At 42.8% G+C, this 20,054-nt stretch overlaps 1 protein-coding gene across 4 annotated transcripts in view; it reads right to left on the minus strand.

Moving 5' to 3' along the window:
* COA1 (cytochrome c oxidase assembly factor 1) overlaps positions 1-20,054 on the minus strand; it is a 53,457-nt gene that overhangs the window by 11,481 nt on the left and 21,922 nt on the right. For 2 of the 4 annotated variants that reach the window (XM_074890690.1, XM_074890858.1), the window contains exon 2: positions 12,713-12,916. The exons of 1 other annotated variant lie outside the window; for it this stretch is intronic. The gene's annotated coding sequence lies outside the window, so the exon portion shown is untranslated. Of the gene's footprint in view, positions 1-12,712; positions 12,917-13,613; positions 13,681-20,054 lie in introns of those variants that run through there. One more of the 4 variants, XM_074890761.1, reaches the window with a different exon arrangement.

Consider the following 20,054-nt stretch of genomic DNA (forward strand, 5'->3'; position numbering starts at 1 on the left):
AGATTTCTTCACAGCCAGTAATTAAAAAAAGCACAATTTCTAAGCTACACTGTTCTGCAAAAACATCTTTTCCCCCATGCTATTTGCAGTGGTAAGAAAGATTAAGTAGAGATTAGCACACACAAAAACATTGAGCCTACAGTTACCAAAAGAAGAGACATTAAATCATTATAAGTAGTGTTCTCTAAAAATAAATATTAAAGAGCAGAGCCTCCCAATAAGGGTGATGTTCATTTTGTGCCTTGAAAATAGTAAGATACAGTGGAGAAGGTAGTATTCAGGCTTGACTTTGAAACTAAGCAGGACTCAGGCAGTTAACAACAAGATTTAACAAACCCAGAGAGGTGGAAGACTCCCAGGGTCACATGTGAAATGGTAGGTTACTGCAACAGTAAAGTCTGGTTTTAATTAGACTTTGTTTTCTCCACAGAGGATCTTTTAAAAATAGGCTGGACTTAAGAGATTCTCCCTATTCCAGCAAATTCAGATTTTCTGTTTTAGTCTCTGAAATTCATGTGGCAGACGTTGGTCTCAGGCTCCTCCACCAAAGGCAGGTGGCGGTGAAGCAAGGACATTTTCAGCCAGACACAAACATTCATTTTATTTGCCTCAGACCCAAGAGAGGGAGCTGGGGCTGCAGGTTCTTTGGGGAAGGCATTTCCTCCTCCTCCTCCTCTTTCTTATTCTCCTCCTCCTGGCACTACCAAGCTCCACCAGCACCTCCAGCTTCTGGGTGCTATCACAGACCAAACAGTAAACAATAATATTGCTCTGAAATCAGAGAGAAACAACTTGATCCACGCAAACCTGGTGTGATCACTGCTGGCTATCTCAATTTGGGCCACTGCCTACCCATCTGGCCAAGACAATATACTGCCAGGCCACCAATACAAGCAGCTGGGAGCCTTTAAACCACTTTGAACCACTGTAGTCCTGAGGTGTTGGCATGACACACTAAATACGTGTGGCAAAAGGCTACTATTAAATTAAATTCAAACTTATCAATAGGCCTGAACATGGACCTGAGCATATAAATTCAAGGCTGGAAGTGTTGCCTAACCTTTCTGCAATGAAACTCTCCCTTAGGTTGGTGGGATTTGCATCAGCCTCAGGTCCAGCTTTTCTGCAAGCCACCCAAGTAGTGATGGAAGTCACAGGAGATGAGGGTAATGTCAGGCAAACCACACACAAGCACACACTTGTATTTCACATTCTTGCTCTCTTGCCCATCCATTGATCTTGTAAGATCCATAAGGCATCTGGGTGTGAGCCAATTTCTGTAGTAATAACATGCCAGGACAAGATTTTAGAGACAGCTTCTTGACAGTCATTGTCTACAAAATACCTTCATCATTGGTGCTGTCACCAAAGAGAGGACAGTACATCAGAAGTGTTTTCACAGGTTCATCATTTCAGCATATTACTTTCCTCTTTTTCACAGAAATAGTCTCAACATAATATTTACCTCATTTCTGAGAAGTACACTGTGCTCCCTGCCAGCATGTGAGAAATACCAAGGCTTTGCGTGTCTGATCTGCCTTCACCAAAAGCTCAGTAACTTTAGAGAAGAAGTTAGACAGTCAAACAAAAAGTAGAAGTAATGCTCTTTTTTTCTCAGTGGTTTCTCTAAATGCACTGAAAAGATGTTATTTTGGCATTTAGGGAGGTAAAACACTTTTTCAGCCAGCTTTGAAACGGTCCTTTCAAGGGTCGCCTTGTGGATCAGTTCCTAGGTGTAATTTACCCTGGTTAAAATGTTTTGAAGGGACAACTCTGTGTACAAGGAAGATCACTGGCATGCCAGGAAACCGTGATAAGTTTATTCTCTGCCTTTGCTGCTAGCTAATTAACAAGGAACGTGAAAGTAGCCAATAGAGTGAATAAGGACTCTAAACAGCCACCTTATTCTTGTAGCTGTATCGCATCTCCTGGGGCACATGCTACGATGCAGATGGCTTGCTCAGTTAGTACAAAGCCTGACGTGGTACCTACAGATATTTAGTTTCATTTCCTTTTTCTCCTCTCTTGGGCGCTCTCATCTGCACGTTTCTATATATTTATATATCTTCCTGTATCTTCTGTACTGCACCATCAGAGTCTTACTTCCCCATATGCTCTTAAGCTACAGTCTCATCCGGCAGGCTTGCCTGTACTGCATTTCTTTTCCTCCTGCCTGCCCACCTTCACCCCCCTACATGCCCTCTTCCCCTGCAGACTATTGCACTGCACCAGGGCCGGGCTGTCCGAGGAGCCTTCTCTTGCCATCCCTTGGTTTAACCCTCTGGGAATCGGAGACTGTTTTCCTAACTGCACGTAACAAAGGCAGGTGCCTAAATCCTTTTTCGCTTTTCTCCCAAGTTGCGCAGACGCTACATCCTAGTTTGTTCAGCCTTTTTGAAGGCTAGGCTCGTGTGCCAGCCACTTCAACAACCCACCCCAGATCATCCTCCAAGACAACTAGAGCTGCCCATGCTTTGTACTGAAATAGGAGGGATATCGCAAAAAAAAAGGCATGACTAGGGCGTGTTATTGGAGAAGCAGAATAATTATACCTCCAGTGTGACCCATTTTTGCTGCTATTGGAGCATGGCGTTATAGGTTAATGCCTAATAATCTGTCATTAACATCCCTAATTGTATGTTTCTGTAATTGGACACTGGGGGGGGGGAAGGTGTGAATGTTCACCTTTTGAGTTTTAGAGGTGAATTGCAAAGGATTTAAAAGTAAGAATTCATAAGTAGGGTAAATGAAAAAGTTATATCCAAGGTACAAGAAGAAAAGATCAGTGGTGTTTATGGTTTTAACAGTGAGTAGTTTACCTGAGAAAGCTGCAGGACAGCTTCTTGGCTTCCTGCTGCTGGGAGTGAGGTCACGAGAGTTGCAATTCAATGTTCAAAAGAACTGCTCCACGCTGTACCTGTGCCTCCCCACAGCCTGCGTCACAGGCCAGCTTCCAAATGGGCACATTAAAACAAAAGAATCACATAAAGAAATAGCAAATACAGTCCTTTGACTGTCTCGTGCTGCCAGGATGAGAGGGAATAGCACTCTATGCTTAGCAGGAGCTTAGCAGAAGTGGACTATCAAGCCAGGGAGGTTTTCATAGTGTGATGTGTATTTTCTGTATATAGTTTCCGAGAATAGGTTCACTGAACCTGCAAGGTGAGTGATCAGTGAAGAGTACCAATCCATTTCTCATGGAAAGATCAAAGAGCTTGCAATGCTTTCTATGCAGTGGCAACTACTTCGCTCTCATGCCAGTCTGTGGCCATTTATCTGTGTCCAATACATTAATTATGCCAAAGACACTGGCAAGTTATCAAAGCCAAAACCAACAACCTATCAAGCTTTAAGTCAACTTACTAAATCCTGCAATGGGGGATAAAACATTGAGAAACACAAGAGTCTGTAATAAACTTCTTGGCCAATAGATCAAATTTTACCTTGTAAAGAGAAAAGAAAATGGTCACAGAAGTTCACAGAGGTACCGCAGACATCATTGGGCTAGGAGCTGTATGTGGCTACATCAGAAGTTAGTACCTGCCTGGAAGTTTACAGTCTAACTCCAACCCTGATAAGGCTTACGCCTGTCTATAGTCTTACTAACTCAATAATACAATCCACATGCATGCATTAAATAGGCATGCAGGAGACAGTGACCTAAAGGAACTGAATGCCAGGAGAGGCTGTCACAGGGAAAAAATGTTTAAGGCAGGAACACAGGGTAAATCATATGATGCTTGTTCCCTTGTGATGTGTCTGCTTCTAGAAATGAGGGGGTAAAAGATGGGACCTACTCTGCTATGATTAGCATGGAGCTCAATTTACAAAGCCTTTAAAAATATCAGTGGAGACGGGAAGGTTTGCAGCCCTAAGGCCAAACATCTTGCTGATATAATGCCTTTTATTATATAGTATTATGGCAATACCTACTTTTGGCACTTCACAAACACCTTGCTCTTATTCATACTTCCTAGTGAAAACACAAAATAAATAAAATGCTGCCCTAAATCCCCCCAGATTCTCAGATGTGGTAAGTTTATTTCAAGTGCCCATCTTTACACCCTCCCTAGACGGGCCCCTCCTTCAGAAAATGCTGACCATTTGAAACACATCAGATCAACACTTAAAGCCTAAGGCTTTGAGGAAAACTAATTACTTTTGAACATCTTGGACATCTGGATTGTTTCCAGAAATTGGTCCTTGCCCATATGAGCAGAACTGGTTCAGTATCAGCTAAATCTGTTAACACAAATTAAGATCTGGGGAAAAAATAGCCTCAAAGACTCGTGACTTTTTAATAAGCATTGAACACCAAAAACAGCACAAGACCAACTGGGATTCTGACCTAGAAACATTCTGTTCTCAGAAAGACAAAAGAGGAAAAAAAAATTATGATGGGAACCATTAAAAAACACCAAAACAACTCCTGTAATACTTGAAGGTTTCCATTCAGACAGATCCAGCTTGTTGACGTGCACAGAGCTGTGCAAGATGGAGATGGAGAGAGCAAAAGAGGGTGAAGGAAGTAGTGGAACCTGCCACACCATTTGCACGTGCAGCATCTGGAGTCAGACCTTTAACTTGATCTGAGGAGCAGCTACCGATTTATCCATCCGCCCCTGGAAAAAGGAAAAGATGCTGGATGCTCACAAGACAGTTGGACGCGAATCAGCTTCTCTTCCAAAAATGAGTCAGGGCAAGAGGAATTTCAGAGAACAGCTGACTGCAATCCATATTTTCCTCCTCAGAACATGTGTGGGGAAAGATTTGAGGGAAAAAATCTCTCTCTGGTTAATGCTTTAAATGATGCCTCTATTTTATTCACTACATCTTAGGTCCTTCTATAGCTCCAATTAGGGAAGGCATGGATTTTTTTTTTTTTCATTTTGCAGAGCTGCAGCAGAAAAACATGGAACGACTTCGCAGGAAGCTTGTGCCAGGTCAGGCACTTGGTCTCCAGAGACCTGGGCTGTGTCCCTGCCCAAGCACCATCCCCTCTCTCTGGCTAAAACCTACCAGCCTAGACAGGTTCAGCACAACTCCGGGGCTGTTTCCTATAGTGAACCTACCTTTAGGGATACAGGGACAAGCTTTTCCTATGGAGCTACAGCATAGGGCTTTGCCCAGCAAGGAGGTGTGACAGGCAGTCCAAGAGCCAGACAAAAGTACAAACCACACTTTTACGTACTGTTGACGGGTGAGATTTTTTGAAACATTGGGTGCTCTGTGTGTGCTCAACAGGAGATAGCTTTACAGGATCACTGTTTCCTAAACATGCTTGGATCTCTGAAAATTAAGCTGCTTTCTGCGGCACTTTCAAGACACACCCTCACTAGTAGCTTTCAAACAGGGCTGCTAACAACATATATTATTTCCTCATAAACTTATTGCTACTGTAACCTTCAAATACTTGTCTGTGGGGTTTGTTGATCAAATGCTAGATTACCAAGGGCTAAATACAATGAAATTTGACAAATGTGGCATATACGAGACACATAAATGTGCTGTGATCCATTAGAAGAGGGAACAGGAGCAGTTAGCGGGGAATCACTGCTGCTAATGACGCTGGCAGGGATCCATGCCCACAGACTTCTTCAATTGAAGGCTGCAGAGGAAAGACTTTGCCTTTGACCACAACACACACGTTTTTCTGTTTGTTTTTGTTTTCTTTTCTCATTGCACACTACTCAGCTCTCTTTGTGGGAATTAGGAAGAGTGATAAAGAGATACCATCACTTTTATGCAATGTTACTCCTAGGGACCTCTGCTTAAGATAGAAAAAGCCCCTACTCAGTGTTACTGCAGTTCATAGGACACCAGTGCTGGCAAAGCAGAAGACAGTGCTCCCAGGTTTCACAAGCAGCTCAGGGACTGACTCACTGTATCACTGTGGCTTAAAACCATAAACTTTGAGTGTCTCAATTCACACATGTAAAAATAAGTGACTAAACACTTCCTGATTCCTACTTCGCTGGAAGATAGCGACATTTATAGGCTGCAAAATGCTCTGACAGCCTAAGATGTAATTTTACTAAGGTATGAAATTGCCCATGTGTAGTACACGTCTGTTAAGAGGCAGGACAATGTGTTCCAGAAAAAAAAAAAAAAGTATTTTGCAGCCTGGCACAGGGCGTGTTGTAGGACCAGCAGCATAATTACAACAGCCGCAGTTGGCACTTATTAGAAAATTAAAGAAGCTGTTAACAGGTCATTAATAATCTATGACTACCTGCCTTAATAGTATTCTTCAGTCGACAGGCATGAGGGTGAGGGGGTGGAGGAAATGGTCACACCTTCTTCTAAGTCACTGTAGAAGGCTGATACCCTTATTTTTCATCACTTTGTAATCTGCTTGTTTACTTCCCTCCTGGTGTCTCTCCCGAGTGGCTCTTCTCTCGCTGCTCGCTCTCACACCAAAGGCCTGCGAGGCTCCTGGCCAGCGAAGCCAGCAGCTGCACCTGCAAGAGCCAGTCCCAGAGGAAAGCCAGCCCTCCCTGTGGCATCCCAGCCTGGTAGCTGTCTCCCTGCTGTTTGGAGTTGCCTCTAAACACCTCTCCTGAGCATGTGCTCCTACTTTTGAAGATTATTTTGTCTGCAAGGCATCCGTGTCCATTTACAACACACTACGATTTGTTCTCTTGAGTCTTGCTCCTTGTCTTCTGTCTGTAGGCAGATAGTTGGAGGAGGAGAGAAAAGCAACTTGTTTCCCTGTTTCTTCAGACAAACACACGCTCTCCAGAGCAGACAGATGCCTTAAAGTCAGATCCAGGGCATCAATTCATCTTTTGGGTTCAGCTGTAGCGTATAAAGCATTTGCTGGCTCTGGTCTAATGCTTTTTGACATTGTCAGGCCCCCTTCAGTGAACTACTGCCTTGTAACCAACTTGACAGCAAGTATTGTTCTACATTTATTAATACCGTACGTGCTATCTTCAAACTGACATGTTCCAAGGCCGGGCATCAGCTGTGCTCAGCTCTGCCTTCAAAAAAATTATTCAGACAACAGCACAGACCTCCTGCTGCTAATAAATAAATAAGTAAATAAAAGCATGCCTTTACCATGCTGCTGCCACACCTTTTTACCCTTTCAATCTCAATTTTGCAATAATTTTTTCTTTTCCTTGGGGTTTTAAAATTTGAAGTCCCCACTTCCCTGCACCCTCCCCTTTTTGGCTTCTTTAGGAAAGGACTTTTTCTTCCCCAGTCTTCTTTCAATTTATTCCTTTCTCTCTCTTTTGGATGCAAACCTAAATTCCAGAAACTTGAATCTACATAAAAGTTAATTAACTGCAGGAACTGTTTTTCCTCTCCTTTTTATTTTTATGTTTTTGGAATGCAGACGGGTTTTTTTACTATAGCCACTGTAATTTTCTATTATTTTTAAAATGTTCAGCTTAATGGGTTATGTTTACTTAGTCAATAAGCTGATGATGCCCATGACAGGACCAGAAGTGTTTGGTTAGCAGCAGGGAGGAAAAAAAAATCAATAACTCCAAGCATTTGGCAGCTCTGTGGGCAGGAAATCATTTGTATTCTCTGGTTTAAATCAATGACCTTCTTTTCTTTGCTGTTCCAACAGGAAATTATAAACTCTGTGAACACTATTTGCATAGTGCCTTCTGCAATACACTTGTATATGCCTGGGCAAAACAGTATGTTAACCCCAGCAGTGCTTCTCTGAGGTCTCTGTTAGAGAAACCCGGGCACTTTAGCATAGAGCTTTTCAGCTGCAGGCACTTGTATTTATTAGAAGCAGAGGCAGAACAGAACAAGATGTGAGAAGAGCTCCTTCTCCACTTCCAGTGGCATTATTATTTGATAACAGGGTTGTCTACTGCAGAGTATGAAAAAATGCTGCCGCCTTTGTAACTCGGCAAGATGTTGTATTTTTAGTATGACAGACAGAAACTTGCTACTTCTACATTAAAGCTGCAATTGCACTTTTGTATCTTGCTTATCAGGGTTGCCCTAATTTGCTAGGCATGGTTTGAAAGTGCTGCACCTTTGCTTGAAGTCAGCTGAGCATTACAGAGTTCATGTTTGGGAAAGTTTCGGCCTCCTCTATCCTGCCCTTTTGCTAAATGCACTTCAGGAAGAAAAAGAAATTGCCACCTTGTCTTGCCGTGCTGACGGGAAGCTGTTCTCAGAAGATGATGTTCTGAGAAAAGGCAGTGTTGAGCCTGGCACTGAACTCGCCTTTTAACTTCTGCTGCCCACCGCTGCGTTAAGTCTGGCTCAGCTATTTCGTAGCATGTAGGAGAGCTGGCATGCAAGAAGACAAGCTAGTCACAGGAGATGGAGGAGGTGTGTGACCCTTTTTTCTATGTTTCCCCCAGTGTGATCACAGTGCAGCCCCAAAGTCTGGGATTCTTGTCTATGGCCAGAGCTAAGTATCGCAGCTTGCAGCACCAGCAACTGGCACTGTAAAGCTCCCGGACCTAAGCACTCCTTGATGTGCTATCTTCATCCTGTGCAGGAGAATGACACGATAAATCAGTCTGAAAAACATGATTATAACCCCAGAAACCACCAAGTCTGCACTGAAATGAAATGTCATGAAATTCAGGCATCCAGGTTTCTCTGCTTTGCTTTTGCACATGACAAGTCCTTTCACAGTAGTTCTCAGCATCCCTCCTGTGCTCCCAATGCCACTGGCACAAAGCTGTAGTCATCAGGTGATACTTGAAGTGTATTTATTAGTTATGTCACAGCTGTCCCTCCTTGAAACAAAAAGGATAGCAATGTTACTTGGAGTGACTGAAGTGGAAGTAATATGTAATACTTGCACTCCTGCTTTGTTTATATTAATTTGCCAGATGTAAGGTTGCCCATCCTGACCCCAGAAGCATTTCATTCCTTCCCACTGCAAACTCTACATGCTTGTTGGGGTCCCTTCTAGAGCTCCTGGCTGCTGGAGCACCCTTCGCATTTCTAAAATTTGCTGTTCCTGATCGAAGGGAGCCACCAAGAAAATGAGTTACCTTACTTTCTCACTGACAAGAGACCAAAGCAGCATCACAGCACGACAGAAGGGCTGAGGTCAGAAGGGACTCCTGGAGGTCACTTTGTCCAACCCCCCTGCTCAAATGGGGTTGACTACAGCCAGTGGCCCAGGACCACGTCCAGACAGCTTTTGAGTATCTCCAAGGATGAAGACCCCACAGCCTCCCTGGGCAACCTGTGCCAGTACTTAGTCACCCTCAGTGAAAAAGTGTTTCCTGATGTTCAGACTGCACCTCCTGTGATTCAGGGTGTTGCCCACTGCCTCTCGCCCTGTCACTGTGTGCCACTGGAAAGAGCCTGGCTCCCTCTTCTTCACACTCTCCCTTCAGATATTTACATACATTGATGAGATCCCCCTTGAGCCTTCTGTACTCTGAACAGTCCCAGAAAGCAGAGTGATAAATCAAAGGATGAATTGAGTAGCTTACTGCTCAGTTGACTTTCTTCTACTGAGTGGGTCAAAAGGAAATGTGCCTTTCTTTCCCTGCTGCTTTTCCTCCCTTCCCCACACATACATCCCCTAAATGTCATGCTGTCACCTTTTCCCGTTGAACACCACGTACCTGGAGTCTTTCCATATCACAACAAAAAATGTTCTAATCTGGAAAGACGTGCAAATAGAATAGCTCATGCCAGAAATATGAACTGGTTTGGTTAGTTTTAGGCTTTGGACTGATTTGTGAGTGATTTATGATTACACATGAATAAAACATAATCAGAAACTGTGGAGTGATAGTGGTGTATGTACAAAAAGGAGAGCTACTCCTGTTACACGTGGGAACGTATGGGCCATAATCTAATTCTTTTGAGGTTGTGAAAGGTGTGCTATGTGAGTAATTCATTTCACTAATATATGACAAGCCACTTTCATAATGGAAAAAATTACTTTCCTAGATAATTTGTTTTTTAACGACTTATCATAGTTGTTATCCTCCTAAGGGTGTATATTTTCCACTATGCAGAGAACTAGTATGGAATAAAAAATGCTGATAGACTCAAAAACTGCATTTAGCTTCAAAACAGAAGTTTGTGGGTTGTTGTTTTTTTAATATATATAAGCTATGATCTTTGAGGTTTTTGCTCAGAAGACAACCATGTGTTTCATGTGGCCTCTGTTTACAAAAAGGAAAATATAATTCTTTCTGGGAAAAAGAAACTAGATTACTCTGCAGGAAAAGGAGATTTAGTGCTGCAGTATTCAAGAGTACTCAGATGGAAATTCAGCTCAAGAACTCTGTACTGAATTTAGGGCACAGATTTACCAATTGGCTCTGCTCTTGCATTGCACTTAAATGTACTGCTGTATTCGTACTGAATTGAATAGGATTCGCTGTAGAGGTAAAAAGCAAGACTCACTTTCTTTTGAATTTAATACAGGATAATGATTTTGCTGACTTCAGTAAAGTAATTCCTGATTTCTACCTCTATAAGCAAGGGCAAAGCCATATTAGGAACGTACCTCAAAGTGACAGAGGTCAGATGTGTGCTTAATCTTTGTTAAATGAAACATTTGGAATAAAACACGCTATTTGCTCTCTTACCATTCTCTCCATAAAAGAATTGTGAAATGGCTTGTGGGTTGGGTTTTTTTTACCTTTATAACATTAGTAGTGAGGACACATTGTCTCCAAATTTTATTGTCCTTATGTGATACTTCTCCAGTGTAAGTCCAGTCACTTTAAATGAGGAATAACTTGGTACCAGAAAAGACAGAATTGGCTAGTTTACTGTGTGTATGTACAAACAATGAGATAGTAGAACTGGCTGATAGATATACAGGACTAAAATTTACCAGATCTGCTCCTCTGCCCAAGGCTGGCACAGAAGAGGAGCAAAAATTCCTCCTTTCCTGCCCTCGATACTCAGATCCATTAGACACACCCTCGAGTTTCTTATTTGTTCTTCTCCATTTGTGTTGGCCATTCCTTAAACGGTGCTATACCCTGGCTTGGAAGTTCCTACAAGCATGGGATTTTCCCCTGAGGATGTTTTGTCTGGGCCATTTTATGATGCAAATGTCTTACTGGGAGAAAGAACTGGCCCTACAAGGTCTGATGCCTTACTGAGAGATGAATACTAGTTAGCATATATAATATCCAGTACTGGTGGGGAAAGTAAGAAGAAAGCAGCCAATCATTTTTAACTTATACAACAAGCTGCACTCCTCTGACTGTGTTTTCCCCCAAATCCGCTTGTTAACTATGATTCAGTACGTGCCGTTTGTGCTTTATGGGACTAAGACTCTAAGCCAGTTTACTGGTGAAAGTAACAACTTTCTCATTAAACGTTAATGGCAATTTTTTAATTAGTCCCAGGGTTCTGGTAGAAAGTTAAGTCCTTCCTTCAATAACCAGCAGTTACAGATGCAGTAAGTGTTAATAACCTGATAGGAAGCAAACTAGGCAGGCGTAAATTCCGTCACCCAGAAAATGGATTTCATGTAGCTTTTTGATGGACTGTTCACACTTTAAACCGAAAAAGTGGTTGATTTTTAATATGGAGAGTTGGGCTGGTTGCAGAACCTAAAGCTGCAGCCCTATCATGTTGTTTCTCATTTCTCTCAGACCTGATGTTTAACGTGCTTCCTGCTATACAATTTGAAGCTAAAAATGTCACCTGGTTTAGGGGCGGGGAGAGGAAGAAACTTAAATGGGACCAGCAATCACTCTCAGACTTTCAGCAACTGTGCTCAGACACCAAAAGAATAAACATAAGAAGTCACAAGAGATTTAAATAGCTTTGTTTCTGATACGAGCTTTTCAGGCCACAAATGGACTTTTGTAAGGAAGCAAGAGTATGCATGGGGGTTAAGTGGGAATGGGAAAGGGCTGCATATGTGAGAGTGACACCAGAAAGGATTTAGTAGGAACAGCAAAGGAACAAAGTTTTATCAAATGCTGGCCTAAAGGCCAACTGAAGCAACCAGCTGGTTTTCATCTCTATGCAAAAGGAAAGCAACCAGTTACACTGCCCTTCCCCACCTCCCCCATCTCTCCAGGGTTTTAGTTGGGGGAAACTTAAATGGAGCTCAGCAAATTACAAGGAAAACTCAAGATGAGGTTTTTGAAAGGTTGCTGTATCTTTAGGGATAGAGTAACCTTAAGAGATACCGTAGGGATACTGTATCCTGGATAGAGGTTTTTGAAAGGTTACTGTCTCTTTAAGGATACAGAAACCTTAAGGGATACTGTATCCTTAGGGATAGAGAGTCCTCACTTCCATGGGTAACATCACTTTCTGATCCTAGTTTTTCTACCCTAGTTAAAAAGGTAGACTGCCACTTTACTTGCTTAAGTAACTGGCCAGCTTAGGAGATGTCTTCTCCAATTTCCAGTTTAGGAAGTAAACTGAAGTTGCACAAAGAAATCTCAAACTTCTGTCACAGCCAAGAAGCAAGACTTTTTGGCAGTGGGCAGTGATCCACTTCCAGTGATCCACTGCAGTTTTCCAGCCTCAACAGCGCTCTGAGAGAGTTCTTGAAATGTAACCCAATGTGAGCACAGTGCCAGGGTGCACTAACAAGACCCCATTTAGTAGTTTGAGTACAACAGGGAGAGATGTGGCAATATGAGTGTCAGCTACACAACATTGTGCTCTTGTTATTTTTCCCCTGGCTTGGTTTAAAACAGTTGTATGATAGGCTGATAACTATAACTATTTTAAACTCAATTGCACAATGGATGCAGGCTTCTGAGGCCTGACTTACCGTACTCAGATTGAAGCTCAGTATCTACGGCTTGATTTTTAGGCAGCTGAGGAAGCAGGGAGCAGTTATTTGTCCTGTAAGGCACTTGGCATAACGACAGGCGTTTTGGTGCCACTCCTCTAAAACTGTGGTTCAAGATTGCTATCACCTGGTAGCCTCAATCCAGCTAGAAAGCTCTCCTGACAGCTCTTATCCAGACTCCACCTAGAACAAAAGAGAAAATGCAAAGGAGTGGGTATGTAGCAGAGGAAGAATACTCAGACATTCCTAAGGATTCAGCAGGGTCCCTCAACCTCTCACTCTAGGACAACAGCTAGTACTGTCAGTCCTACTGCCTGTGTTTTCCTTATAACCAATTTACAGCAAAGTGAGAAGTTAGCACGTGATATTTTGGCACGACAGTAGTTCCATCAAAAACATCAGGGATCTCCTGCAGCTTTGTCCGGCCTTATTCAGAAAAACCTTACAAAAACAACCACACATTCTTTTTCATGAAACCATGCCTGCTGGCTGCCTGAACAGTGCTAGCAGTATTCATAAAAAGGAGGTAACAGACCATGTATTTCAGTCCTACAGCTAAATACAATTTTCATAATAGACATTCCTCCTGTACAGCTCTTCCTCTGTTGGTAATAATGAACAAATCCACAATAGCCCATGTGCTGGGACTTTTTGTTTACCAGTTTATCCAACTTTTACGAACTTGTCTACCTGAAAACAGATACATTCGTTCTTCAAATGGCACTTTGTGCTTACCAGTCCCTGCACATGCAGCATTTTGCTCTGTACATGTACCAGGAGGAACAAAGTAGAGTAGCTAGTGTTTTTAAAGATGGAACACTTCAGGCTGCAGCCAAGATCTTTAAACTAGTAAGCTCTGTGAGAAGTGGAATAAGAAAACCTGAGATTGTCCAGATTTGGGCCTCTTGGAGTCCCCAAGGCTGACTGAGAGCACAGTTCCTTGCAGCCCCTCCCCTGCAGAGAAGAGCCAGACCCTCTTCAGTATTCAGCCACCCACTTCCACAAAATTCTAATATCTTCAGTATCTCAAAGACCCTGTGCTTCTATGTCAGGTCTGTTATAACAGGGAGGGAGGTTCCCAAACTCACACATACAACACACGCTGAGAACAGTCATTTCCCTTGGAAACCAGGCTGAAATCTGTGCAAGTCAGTCAATACAAAGCCAGGCAATTTTCAAGACAGCTGTTAAAAAGCTTGTTAAACATTTGCTAAACTCTAGGAACAGGACTGTGTGCTTGTAACAGAACTGCATACCAGGGCATCCCAACAGCAGCCTCTTGAGCACTCCCAGCAAGCAGGAGTTAATGTTACAGTATCACCATGATCAGCCCCAACAGAAATGAGACTTTCATCTGTTGGTCGCTCAGCCTTAATTAATAGGACACTTTTCAATTAAACTTCAATGACATCTTTTGAAAACAAGTTTTACACCTACTATATTTCTTTTGGACAAAACAGTCTGCTCAGCTGTATTCCCAGCTATATGTTTTGTTTCTCCCAGCCTGCTGGCAGCCACAGCTACTTAGAAAGAAAGCAAGTTATGTCAACTGCTAGGATTTTCTACAGTACATATTACATCACCTTTCCTGAGAAACTTGTCTGAGAAGATCCCTTCTCTTGCTTTCTTTCATAATGTCCTTCACATTCCTCTTTCAATATTTGTTGTTCTCTCTGTGGAAGCTCAGTTGCTGGCATTTTAAGGAAAGGTTACATAGCAAAAGGGTCACTAATGGAACTTTTTTCTCCCTATCCCATGCTCCTGGAGAGAAAACTGTAGCATGTGGCACCTTCAGAGAAAGGTTGTCCTTTAGAAAAACCTACAGCATTCATTGCTGGTTTCAGAACAAGAAAAGGAATTTGGAGCATGAATTACCGTGGCCATTTTAATTCTAACAGTGAAGAAGTAAGGAGGAGAAAGAGCAAAAGACACAACAAAACAAAGACAGAAAAATGTGGTCTGGTGCAAGTAGAAAGCCACATCCCTGAATTTTACCCTCATCCCTGATACTCAGGTGACTGTGTCCCTGGTCAAATTGCTCTGTGCCTCTGCTTGCTTCTTTACAAGTCTTAGTCCTTACGAAATGGCCTTGGAAGTCAACAGTTGTACGTCTTTCAAAATGTCCTCTAGATAAAATGTACCAGTTGCAGTCTGGTCCAGAGACAACTGAAGGTGCTGGGAGCCTGCCCAGATCAGGTCCACAGACTTCAAAGTAGGTGGTGTAAGAACAAAGTATGTTAAGTCTGGGGACAGGATTTGGAATACACTGGGAACGGAGCCCAAGAATAAAAAAGATAAACATTTCCAACCTTAGGTGTATAAACCTGGGTGGCTTAATATACATGCTCACCAGTGTGAACACATGCACACACGTGTGTGAGCTGGCACGTGAGACGGCTGCTTGCTGTTTGTTTATGTGGGCTCTTTTACAGTCCCTCACTGCAGCAAGGCAGTGTGTGCAGGAGGCTGTACGGTCTGTTGCAGGGCACCAGCTCAAAAGCATGGTAAGGATATTTATTTTGACTGAAGCTAAATGGCTGAACTCGAAGTTGGGAGGTATCTTCTATTCAAATGCAGCTCCTTCTTCTAAACACAGTGGCTCCCACATGATCTTCTTGAGTAGTTTGAGTTTTTCTATACAAACAATGGAGAAGGAAATCTAATTCCCAGTCTAGGAAAGGAAACACAGCTAAATGAACGCTGTTAGCAAGAGCAAGTACATTATCTCTGTCTGTTTGAGAGTCCACTGAGGTTGAACAAAATCTTTTCATCAGCTGTAGTAGAGTCTTTATTACACTCCATTTGAATGATCTGTTTAGGATTAAGTGTTTCTTGAAAAACACACTGCTTTTACTCCAGAAGCATTTTCCATTCCATGGGACTTCAATTACTAACACTTTATTCAACTAACACTTCAATTTAGCAAAATGCTGAATGATCTGTGTCATGTTTAACATGAAGTGTAACTGAAGCACCCTGTACCCTGCAGTAGTGCTCTCTGAACCTCTGTTTTTTAAAGGATCTGTGAAAAATCAACAGAAAAAACACAAGCAAGTTATTTTGAGCAGGCTTAAATTTAGTACAATTAGGTCCTCATCTTTACTGGAGAACTTATAAAGGAGCCAAAAAACAAAAAGAAAAATTCAAAACCACTCTGCTTCAACAGCAAAATAATCTAAAAAATTAGCTTAATCCTTTTGGGATCAGCAATCTGGGCAGATAACTAAAGCAATGGATAATAAAATAGCCAAGCACTGGGTACCCAGTTAATGTATCAGCATGCTGTTGATGGTATATAGACGATGCTAAAAGAACAGGAAATTATTAAAACAGAAGGGAATACTTCGTTCAGCTGGGATTACTGCTTAGGAAGTCACTAGTGCACATTCACAATGAATACTAGAAGTGAGCACAGGCAGAAACTTGCCTGTTACCCAAATGAGTATGACTAGTGCTGAATCCTTCGCTTACTAATCTTTCTTAGAGCCTGAACTTCACTTCCAGAAAGGCAAGATTATTTGGGAGGTTCCGTTTTCACACTTAATTGCAGAATCAGACCCATGGAGCTCTTTCAGGAGCTCTTTGGGTTTTGGTTTCTTCTGAGCAGAAATAACACCAAAGAGTAACAAAGCCCAAAGCACCTGCTCCGGACTTGGTTTGCCGACCTGACGGTTGTGTGTCGGATTAGAAATTTCCTTCTCTTTTCTGGAAGGTAGAAGAGAAGGGGGGAGTGGGGGGAGGCAGAAGGAAAACTAACCCAAAATAGTATTCTGTTCTTGTTCCAGTTGATGTATTTAGCATTTTGTCACTGACCTCTGTCAGACCAGGAAGGGCTTCAGTGTATGAAAAACAGCACTAAGAGATCAGAGAGGAAGGGGACATACCAAACTAGTGGATTCAGTACGGGGTCCCGGGCATGGCCAGATCCCTCCCACGGAACAGTGTGACCCCCCTGCCCCTTTTGACAGAAACCACTCACAAGACCACGTGAGTACTTTCTCACTTTTCCTGTCTTAGGAGTCTCAAGTGAAGAGGCAGCTGCCTCGTGCCAACCGGTTGGGAAATGTTAGGCATGAGGTGTGTCTTCCAAAAGGCCTGAATCAGGATTGCAATGCCCAAGTCAGATGCCTAAAATAAGGAGGCAGCCTCAACCCAGACTACCCTTTCCCCTTCCTGAAATGACGAAGTTGCTGATTTTCCCACTTGCCTTTTCAGTCGCTACAGGCTTCTGCTAGAAAGGGATGATACACTACCTTAATTTCTAAAGCACAAAAAAATGCTGCAATGAGAGATTCAGATAACGTTTGGTGTCACATACGGAAGCCTCACGTAGAATGGGCTGCTATCACAGGTAAAACCAACTGGGTTAGTAGCAGACTGGAAGCTGTGGCTTCTACAAAGAAAAAGCAGACTCAGGACAAACAAAGGGACATTAAGTGGAAAGGGAACTTCTGACTGTACTTTGTCCCCCCATCTTCCATTTTTTACCCCTTCTAATCCTTCCACTCCATCCCTTGTCCTCCTGTCCTTTTGCAAAAATCCAAAATGGCACTGGTCATGTTACAACTACAGATCATTTGTCAAAGATTTGTCTCCTCCCTCTCTGTATGAGCTAATCATTCTCAGCAAGCTTTCTGGGGTGATGAGTCAGTGGCACAAAGAACCGACAGATTAGATGTGGTATTTTCTTCTGCTTTTTTTAAGCATGGCAGTCTCCCCCATCCACAAGCAGAGAGGAAGAGGGAATCAAACATACTGCAGCTGGGAGCATTAAGGATAATGTCTGAAAAACCTGCAGCTTCCAGTAAAAGCCTTGTATTTTTTGTGTTTTTTGGTACCAGGCATTGCTGGATGTTTACTCAGCAACACACTGTGTTAAAAGTTGCAACATTCATTTTTAAACATTAATTACCAAGGCATGATTGCCTCAAAAATCCACTGCCTGAGGCCAGGGCCTAGGAAGTGGAAAATGTAATTTCAGAAAGAGATGAGAACAAATGCTGAGCCTTTTAATTGCAGGTTAGTACAAATGACTAACAGTAAAGCAAAAATCATTTGGATGTATTTGTTGTTCTGAATGTTGAATTCAGAACTTAGCAGTGAGTTGCCTGGAGTTTGTGTTTTTTAATCCACTCTTCTTTTTGTAGAAGTCAGACAAACTGGTCAATTTTGGAGAGGTGCAGGAAGTACATTTCTAAAAATTCAGTGAAAGAAAGAAAGAAAGAAAGAAAGAAAGAAAGAAAGAAAGAAAGAAAGAAAGAAAGAAAGAAAGAAAGAAAGAAAGAAAGAAAGAAAGAAAGAAAGAAAGAAAGAAAGAAAGAAAGAAAGAAAGAAAGAAAGAAAGAAAGAAAGAAAGAAAGAAAGAAAGAAAGAAAGAAAGAAAGAAAGAAAGAAAGAAAGAAAGAAAGAAAGAAAGAAAGAAAGAAAGAAAGAAAAGGGTAAATGATGCATGCAAAGTCAGGCAACAGTTGCAATAGTTGTTGGACAGTTACTGTGCTCGTTTGGAGTTTCATTTTGGGACGAAGGCTGCAGTGATTCTCAGCATCTATCTCCACCTCCCTCAGTTCTACTGAAACCTACCTGGAATGACCAACAGTGTAACAACGGATCGGGCCTGTTTCATCACACATGGCAACACAAGATTAAATGCTGCTGTGACTCACCACTGCTGTACTGGGTGTCCCAGCCTGAATCCAACAGAACCACTGCAATCACAGAATCACAGAACCACCTCGGTTGGAAAAGACCTTGAAGATCATCTAGTCCAACCATTAACCTCACTCTGACCATTCTCAAGATAGCAATAGCAGCTTCATCTCCACCCTTCTGGCCTTGCTGCTGACAGACTGGGGACAGCCCTGTGTGAGCACCTTTGCAGGGCATCAGAGGCACTTCTTTTCCCACAGGGGTAGAGAACTTGTTCATTCCAGCCCCCCATCGCCCCTCGGTATTGGCCGTGCCTGGGAGCACACAGATGGGAGATGTAACTCACAGTCTGGTGGGCCTGAAGCTGGTTTCTTGTGTTGACCATAGGAGAGACCGTAAGTGCAGGGTCTGTGATGGTCCTAAAGTTGCAGTTATGTGCCAAAGCCCGGAGCCCAAAGAGACTCCAAATGGTGATGCTCATCTTTTCTAGTGATGACATTCACCAGGATCCTCCAGTTCTGCTTCTGGGTGTGCTCAGAAGCACTTCTGACCTCATATCACTGAAGAGCTTGGTGCCTGCCTCCCTAGGATTGAGAAATGGCATGCCACTTAGCTACCAGCAGGGCCTGACCCACTAGGTATATCGAAAACCTGCCTAACCCTTCATGTTTCATCCAGAGGAGCAGTGAGAAGACAAGAAGATGGTGGTGATGATAGTGCTTGTGTCACATCTTCTCTCCCCACTTGCTTCTATCTAACAGTTCTGTACTGTACAGCTTTTTCCCCGTGACCTGGGAGATCTGGTTTCAACACGCTCTGAGTACGTTCTCTTGCTGATTCAGTCTGCACCCTGCTGTTAAATGGGGAATAAAAGACCTTATTTACTTCATGGCCATTCTCATCGGGCCTGTACTGCAGCCCCTTGCCCACAGGCCAGTTTTTGCAGGACAGCCATGAGCACACTGTTAAGAGTTTGCTCTCTTCTGAGTGGGCTGGCTGCAGCCATGCTGCATAGCACTCAGCTCACATCTCCCCTCATGACCCTGTAGCTAACAGTCGTTATTTTCTGTGCATAGGCTTGGTGGGGTTTTTTTCAGTTCAAAGTACAGGAAATACTAACAGGTTGCAGGCAAGCAGAGCAGTGCTGCGTCAAAAACATTACAATGCCTGAAAAAATTGTTGTGTGCTCTAGGAAAAGGATGGGTGAGGGCACAAATTATGCTGTTGCCTAACCTGGAATAACGCTGAAGCACTGTCCTTGTTGAAGGAAATACATTTGGTGTCTTCCACATCTATCTTGTCTGTCTGGAGTAAACCCTGGAGTGAACTACATGGTTGATGACTCTCATGCTTCCCCTTGGGGATACCAATGGGTTTGGTTCAGAAGGGAGCTCAGACACTGACAGTGTCTGACATACTGACTGCGGGTAGTATGAATGACCAGGAAACCCATCCCTGGAGCAAAACAGGAGTGCACCGAGCTACTAGCACAGACAGAACATTTTTAAGCAATAGCTGTTCTACTTTGATGGAGCCCATGAAGTTCAGGAGAGGTATCTCTACTGAGCTCACTCTACTCAGACAAAGCACCAAGCAGAACATCAAAACCAAGTGAAACGCAGTGCTGTACAGCAGCCCTTAGTTGGTGGGGTCAAATAAGTAATGACAACATTAG

This window comes from Strix uralensis, chromosome 1 (genome assembly GCF_047716275.1).
Source record: "Strix uralensis isolate ZFMK-TIS-50842 chromosome 1, bStrUra1, whole genome shotgun sequence".
Lineage (NCBI taxonomy): Eukaryota > Metazoa > Chordata > Aves > Strigiformes > Strigidae > Strix > Strix uralensis.